Genomic DNA, 7,498 nt, shown 5'->3' with positions numbered 1-7,498 from the left:
ACATTTACGGGAGGAGGAAGTTTCTCAATCACCTCAATTTTTGCTTTGTCAACTTGGATGCCACGATCAGAAATAAGATGACCAAGTACCACTCCTTCATTGACCATGAAGTGGCACTTTTCCCAATTCAAGACCAAATTTACATCAGTACAACGTTTAAGCACCTTAGAAAGATTATGCAAGCACATATCAAAGTCAGAACCATAAACACTGAAATCATCCATAAATACCTCCATGATGTTCTCAATGAAATCAGAAAAAATGGCCATCATGCACCTTTGAAACGTCGCAGGGGTGTTACACAACCCAAATGGCATTCTGCGATAAGCAAATGTACCATAAGGGCATGTAAACGTTGTCTTCTCTTGATCTTCTGGATGAATGGGTATCTGAAAGAAACCTGAATATCCATCCAAATACCAGAAAAAACTATGTTTTGCCAATCTTTCAAGCATTTGAACTATAAAAGGTAAGGGGAAGTGATCTTTCAAGGTGGTCGTATGCAACCTGCGATAATCGATACACATACGGCAGCCTGTGACAACACGAGTAGGAATTAGTTCATTCTTATCATTTTTAACAACTGTTGTCCCCCCTTTCTTAGGAACGACTTGTACCAGGCTCACCCACGTAGAATCTGAGATGGGATAGAGATGCCCGCGTCAAGAAGTTTCATTACCTCTTTGTTCACCACCTCTTGCATATTAGGATTCAATCGACGTTGTGGTTGAATGCAAGGGCGATGATTCTCTTCCAAATTAATTATATGCATACAAAAAGTAGGACTTATCCCTGTAAGATCATCAATGCTATACCCGATTGCCTTTTTATGCATGCGAAGCACAGTCAAAAGCTTAGAAAGTTGGCTATCATCGAGTTTAGCACTAACAATTACAGAGCATTCCTCATTATCATCAAGAAATGTATATTTAAGATGAGAAGGCAAAGGTTTTAACTCTACCTTTTTTACATGTGACTCAGAAGTAGAACAAATAGTTTCCATTACCTCAAACCCCTCAGTGTTAGGGGCATCCAAGTCACGAATTAAGGAGTCAATCTCTGTATCTCCTTCTCCTTCAGAAGCCTCAAAGGTGAGAATAGCTTCTAATGGATCATTAGCTAACTCACGAGGTGTATCATCTCTCACAATCTCATCGAGCACATCAATCCTGCAACAAGTATTCTCAAGCATAGGCGACTTCATCGCATTAGTTAGATTAAAAGTCAATGTATCATCACCAACAGACAAAGTAAGAGACCCAGACTTGACATCAATAACATCACCCGCAGTACACAAGAAAGGTCTACCTAAAATAATCGGGATATTACTATCCTCTTCCATATCCAAAACTACAAAGTCAACAGGAATGAAAAATTTCCCAACCTGAACGGGGACATCCTCCAAAACACCTAAAGGGTATTTTATAGAACGATCTGCCATTTTCAAAGTGATTTGTGTGCATTTTAAAGCTCCCATATTCAACCTGTTACAAACAGAAAGAGGCATAACAGACACACTAGCACCTAAGTCACATAAAGCTTTATCAATGAATAATGCACCTACATGACATGGGATGGAAAACTACTAGGGTCCTTAAGCTTAGGTGGGGATTTATTTTGCAATATAGCACTACACTCTGCAGTTAGAGCGACTGTTTCTACACCACCAAAGTCTTTCTTCTTAGTAATCATTTCCTTTAAAAACTTTACATACATTGGAACTTGAGAGACCAAATCAGTAAAAGGAACAGTTACCTCAAGGTTCTTGACCATAGTCAAGAACTTACCAAATTGTTGATCTACCTTGTTCTTTTGCATCCGATGTGGGAATGGTAGCTTTGGCTCAACAGATGGAGGCTCAGAACCTTTCTTTTTCTCTTTCTCAACATCACTTGCTTTGGCTTTCCCATCATTTGAGGTGGAAACATCATCTAAGGCCTTCTCTGCAACCTCACTATTCTCCTTCTCAAGATTTGCATCATCAGTAGGCATTTATGGCTCTTCATAACTGACACCACTACGAGTAGTGATAGCATTGGCGGTCTCCTTGGGGACCGGTTGTCCCGGTAAGTGGCCAGGTTGCCTTTGGATATTGGTACCTGCGACTTGTGCAATATGGTTCTCCAAATGCTTTGTCGTGTTTTTCAACTCCTTGATGTTATCTTCAGTATTTTGCTTCATGGTTGTCATCATTCTTATAAGGTCAGACATAGTAGGCTCTTGAGTGCCATGAGAAGGTTGTTGTTGTTGAGGTGGCCTATTGAAACCCGGAGGAGGATGATGAAAGGCCCCTTGTTGATGTAGTGGAGGCCTTGCAACATATTGCTGAGGTTGAGGGTTGTGAGGTTGTGCCCATTGTTGCTGAGGTTGAGGATTTTGAACATTATTGCTTTTGTATGAAAGGTAGGGATGATTCCTCCAACCTGGATTGAATGTGTTGGAATATGGATCATTTGGTTGCCTTTGCTGAAAGGCATTCACCTGCTCCATCTGATTGGTGTCTTGAGAATTCTGAGCACATTGATATCCAAAGTGACCCTGTATACCACACAATTCACAAAAAAATGAGTTTGTGAAGGTTGAGAAGACATAGCATTAACAGATAAAAGAGAAGATTCTTGAGTGGCCTGCAATGCTTCAATCTTTGCAGTTAATTGAGCCATTTGAGCTGTCATAAGTGAATAGGCTTCAACTTCCATCTTCCCTTTCTTTGGTCGCGTCCTTGGAGATGAGAAGTGGTTGGCTGCCAGATTTGCAAGAAAATCATACCCTTCCTCGATCGTCTTGTCAAGGAACACACCACCTGCAGCAGAATCAACAATACATTTAGTCTCAGGTTCTAGTCCGTTATAGAAAATACAAACAAGATTCCACTTCTCAAAATTGTGATGCGGGCATGATCTTTGAAGATCTAGGAATCTATCCCATGCTTCCCTAAGAGATTCCCCTGAATCTTGAGAAAATGTTGAAATTTGGTGTCGAATCTTTTCAGTTTTTTCAGGGGGAAAATATTCTTTGAGGAATGCTTGAGAAATCTTGCACCACTCCGTCTCTTTGACAGTGTTCAACCACTTCTGAGGTCTATCGCGAAGGGAAAATCCGAACAACATCACCTTCAATTGATCTTGAATGACTCCTTTGTGATGAACAGTGAAACATAACTGTTGAAATCGCTGCAAGTGATTAATTGGCTCGTCAGTAGGATGGCCACTAAACTGATTTTGTTGAACCATACTGAGCAATGCGGGTTTGATTTCGAAGTTCTCTGCAGTGATTTCTGGCATTTTAAGACCCGTTTGAATACCATCTTGGGATGGTACCCCGAAAGAATTAAGAGACCTATTATCAGTCATCTCCTTTTGTATGTCAGGCTGTGTAGTAGAGCTCTTCTGTGATTGGGTCTTTTTCTACTTTCCCATCCCTTTCTTCTTGATTTGCCTAAGGGTCTTTTCCAAGTCCGGATCCGTAGGGATCACTTCACCTGTTCTTTTTGACCTGGGCATAAAACAAAAAGAAAAGAAAACAATGAGAATGCCCCGATTGGAACTGAAAGCTCCAATGGGACAATGGAAACAGTTCAAACAATCAAACTAAAACTAATAGAATCTAGCCGTCTCCCCGGCAACGGCGCCAAAAACTTGATGAATTAAAAGTTATACCGCAAGTGCACGGTGTCTGTTGTTAGCAGAGATTTAGCAAATACGGGTCGAATCCCACAGGGAGACAGGTTCTATTAGTTTTTGCCCAATTATATGAACTATTTCTATAAACGAAGAAAGATTTGATGATTAATTAACTAAAGAATGACAATAATGAAAGTAAAGTTGTTCTCAAATAAATTAAAGTCTAGGGCATACGTTCGGTCCACCATGCTTATACCAATCCAAGAAATGCAAACAATCCATTAATAAACAAACTAGGTCGAATAATTAAAGCACTTGTTAATCATACGGTCGGGAATTAACGCTTACGAATTAACATATGTAGTTCGGCCGCTAACATAATCAAATTCGCCAATTGTAATTAAGTCTCTAAAAATATGATCTTTCAATTCTAATTTTTATTAGCTAAATAATCAACTCATGATATTGGCCAATTACATGAATCAAACAATAAAGCACAAATCAATTGGAATTATTCAAACCCTAATTCATAAATTTATAAATAATTAAGCACAATTAATCAAGGTATAAACATGGCTTCCCTCACTTAGCCCTAGAAAACGACTACTCACTCATAATTGAAATAAACAAAACAAAAGAAATAAATAGACTTGAATTCATAATTGATAAAATAAATAGAGAACGAAAAGAATAAATGAAATACCTCGATGATTGAATTAATGGAGAAATAAAACTAAAGTTCAACAATGGAGAGAAAAAAAACTAAGAAACGTTTAATCTGGAAAAATAAAGCATAAGGGAGGAAAATAAAATCCTCTAAAGTATTTATATTAAAGCCTAATCCTAATTAAAATAAAATAAATAGATTAAAAAAGGAAATAAAAATAACAAAGGTTGTCTTTTAATTGGTCATGCATGAGAATCACAATCGATGGAAACAATCCCGCACACAAATCTCGCACGCAAAACCCATCGCCCGATGGGTGGCCGATGGTCGAGTGAAGGTAGGCCGCGACAAGGACCATCGGCCGATGGATTCCCATCGGGCCAGGCAGCTTTGAGGGCCGTGTTTTGCGGCTAAACCATCGGGCAGCCATCGCCCGATGGCTGAATGCTTGGCTGGCAGATTTGCAGGGCCGACTTTGGAAGGCTGTAACTCACAATTCAAGAATCATATGAAGGCGTGCGACCTATCATTGGAAAGCTCTTTAAGTCTAGTTTCCAACCCAACTTGAATCACCTCAATCCGATCTGTAGAACTCAAGTTATGGCTGAAACAATGCACAAGGGTCTTTTTTAATACTTTGCAAACCTTCGTTTTTCCTCGTTTCTAACTCAAATTCACTTCCGTAAGGTCCATAGTGACTTCCGTGGATGCTATTTTCATTTTCCATGCACAAAATCCTTAGAGCCAATATTCACGAGCATAAATCCCTCGATCAATGAACCCGATCCATCAATTTCCATTCAAATATCATCCGAATCATCTCTAAACACTTCGAAAGCTTCCAAATGACTATGAAATCACCTGAAACATTAAAAAAAAACACAAAAGAAGTGTAATAAAGCGATACATGATGACTTATGCAAATCTATATATTATACTAAAAGACAAGCACCTCAATGTGAGGATGACAAATGTCACTCTCTCATTGGCTTATCTTATGTATAAAATATATCTAAATAATTTTTGTTTCCATATTCAAGCATAGTTATTTTTGTTCAACTTTAAACAATAAAAGCAAGTTTCTATACATGCATAAGATTTATATGATTTCCTAACATGATTAAAAATTTTTAATAATAAAATATATACTTTCCAATACTGCAAATATTCCATAACGTCTTTCCAATCTTTATTTATAGTCAAGTTAAAGAATAATACTGTAACTAATTTGAAGCAATATGATTAAAGTGCATAATTAAGGAAACAAATGTCGTCTTATAAAAAAAAATATATAATCTTGAACACAAATTTAATTTTAATCGGCCTTTCATTTTCTATACAATGTCTTTTACAATGACCTTTTGTTTTTTTTACGTAAACAAAATTGAACTAAAAATCAATCTAAACAAGAAGAATAAATGTAAATTGAACTAGACATTTGATGGGAAAGGACATATATAAAATGTATTATAACTAAAACTCGTGTTTAAAATTGTAATATTCGTATTAACAATGCTATTACTTCCCTTCAAAAAAAAAATAACAATGCTATTACTTATGAATTCGTGCATTGCTCATGTACTATACTAGATATACAACAATCATGTGCAATAATCTATGTTGTTTTATACTTCCTCCGTTTTAAATCAACAATTTAGACTTTCAAATCAACAATTTATAATAAAAAAAATATATACATGTCATTTTTATTAAACCTAAACATTATATAATAAGTCACATTGTTAAAGTTCTAATTATATTATTGGAATGTAGGTATGATACTATTTTCATGTACTTTACATTCTATGTAATTACGTATAGTATGAAAATTAATACATTTCGTGTAAAATAGTATGTGTATATAATATAATATTTTTTATAATATAAAAAAGTATATATATATAATATAATATTTTATAACACGGGTCCTCCATATCAAGTGTAGTCTTAATCACCACTACACCAATTGGTTGTTGGTATTGGTAATTGAGACTACACTTAATTGGCAGGGAGGACCCGTGTTCGATCCCCGACAACAACAATTGTGAGGGGAATGGAACCTAACAGCCCACAACTGATCCTCGAATCCGAATTAGCTTAAAAGGTGAACCGGATAGAACACCCAAAAAAAAATTGATCAAGCAACTCAATGCATATATGACGGGAATTAACTTATCCTTTATATATCTTATACAAAACTCTAAAGTCTATAATTTTTTCAAGAAATAATAATATTTGTAAATTTTTGTTAATATGAAAGATATAAACCCATCAAAATGTATATATAGTTAATTTGTTTAATAACTTATATCGAATGCGTAATTTTATTAAAATAATTTGCATGTAGTCATTAAATGTGTTGGATGTTGTGTAGCTATGCAATGTTGAAAACTTTAGTTGAGCTACTTTGATTTAGTGATTGTCAGTAAAAAGATATTGACTTCGATATTGAAATATAATAGTCTAATAAATTCTATACAGAAAAATTAAAACAAAAGGAAATGAAAATAGTAAATGGCTTTAAATATGAAATAAACATAACCTTTTAAATCAATTTAGCGAATTCAAGAGACAACTTTAAGGCTTTTAAAAATTAAATGGGGGAAAATATATGCAAAAGAACATTTTTAGAGATATAAATGTCCATGCACTATTATAAGAGTTTTGTTAACCTTTTTATAATTAAGGTAGGGACAAATCTTAATATATACTCCGTATATTTTATTTGTATAAAATTATCAGTATCCATACGACCATACTTATATACGAAGTATTTGTGTTGTATAGTGTATTTAATTAGCTGTTGGTTATATGACTATTAAATAATATATAGTTTTTGGCACAATGCTTAACTTAGGAAAGATATAAGGTTATTATTGTGTCTATAGATTTGGTGAGTGCAACGGGTCAATAAAACATGTATATAGCAGAATGATTGTAGCTACTGATGCAGATGGTATGATAAGAAAATTTAAGTAGTTTTTTTCTCAACGGGATATATAAATGAATTAGTCCACTTCTCTTATATAGTTATTTGGAGTATTATTCAATTATTTTTCAACTAATAAAATAACATTATAAAAAATTAAAAGAAATTCAAATAACATAAAATACTATTCAAATCACGTTCCTTTAATTTTTTTTATTGACCATTAGTAACCAAGTCCTTTATTAGTAATTGAATTACCTTTGTTTTTATTTTTATTTT

The 7,498-nt window shown here is 34.8% G+C and overlaps 1 non-coding gene across 1 annotated transcript; it reads left to right on the top strand.

Moving 5' to 3' along the window:
• Window positions 1-2,880: 2,880 nt before the first annotated feature.
• On the top strand, window positions 2,881-2,986 carry LOC145615816 (small nucleolar RNA R71). The gene has a single exon (XR_014107404.1). It is a non-coding gene; the product is annotated as a small nucleolar RNA R71 (small nucleolar RNA).
• The last annotated feature ends 4,512 nt before the right edge of the window (window positions 2,987-7,498 follow it).

The sequence above is a fragment of the Chenopodium album genome, chromosome 25 (assembly GCF_948465745.1).
Source record: "Chenopodium album chromosome 25, dcCheAlbu1.1, whole genome shotgun sequence".
Classification (NCBI taxonomy): domain Eukaryota; kingdom Viridiplantae; phylum Streptophyta; class Magnoliopsida; order Caryophyllales; family Amaranthaceae; genus Chenopodium; species Chenopodium album.
Note: the sequence above shows the minus strand (reverse complement) of the source record. Positions and strands in the feature narration are given on the sequence as shown.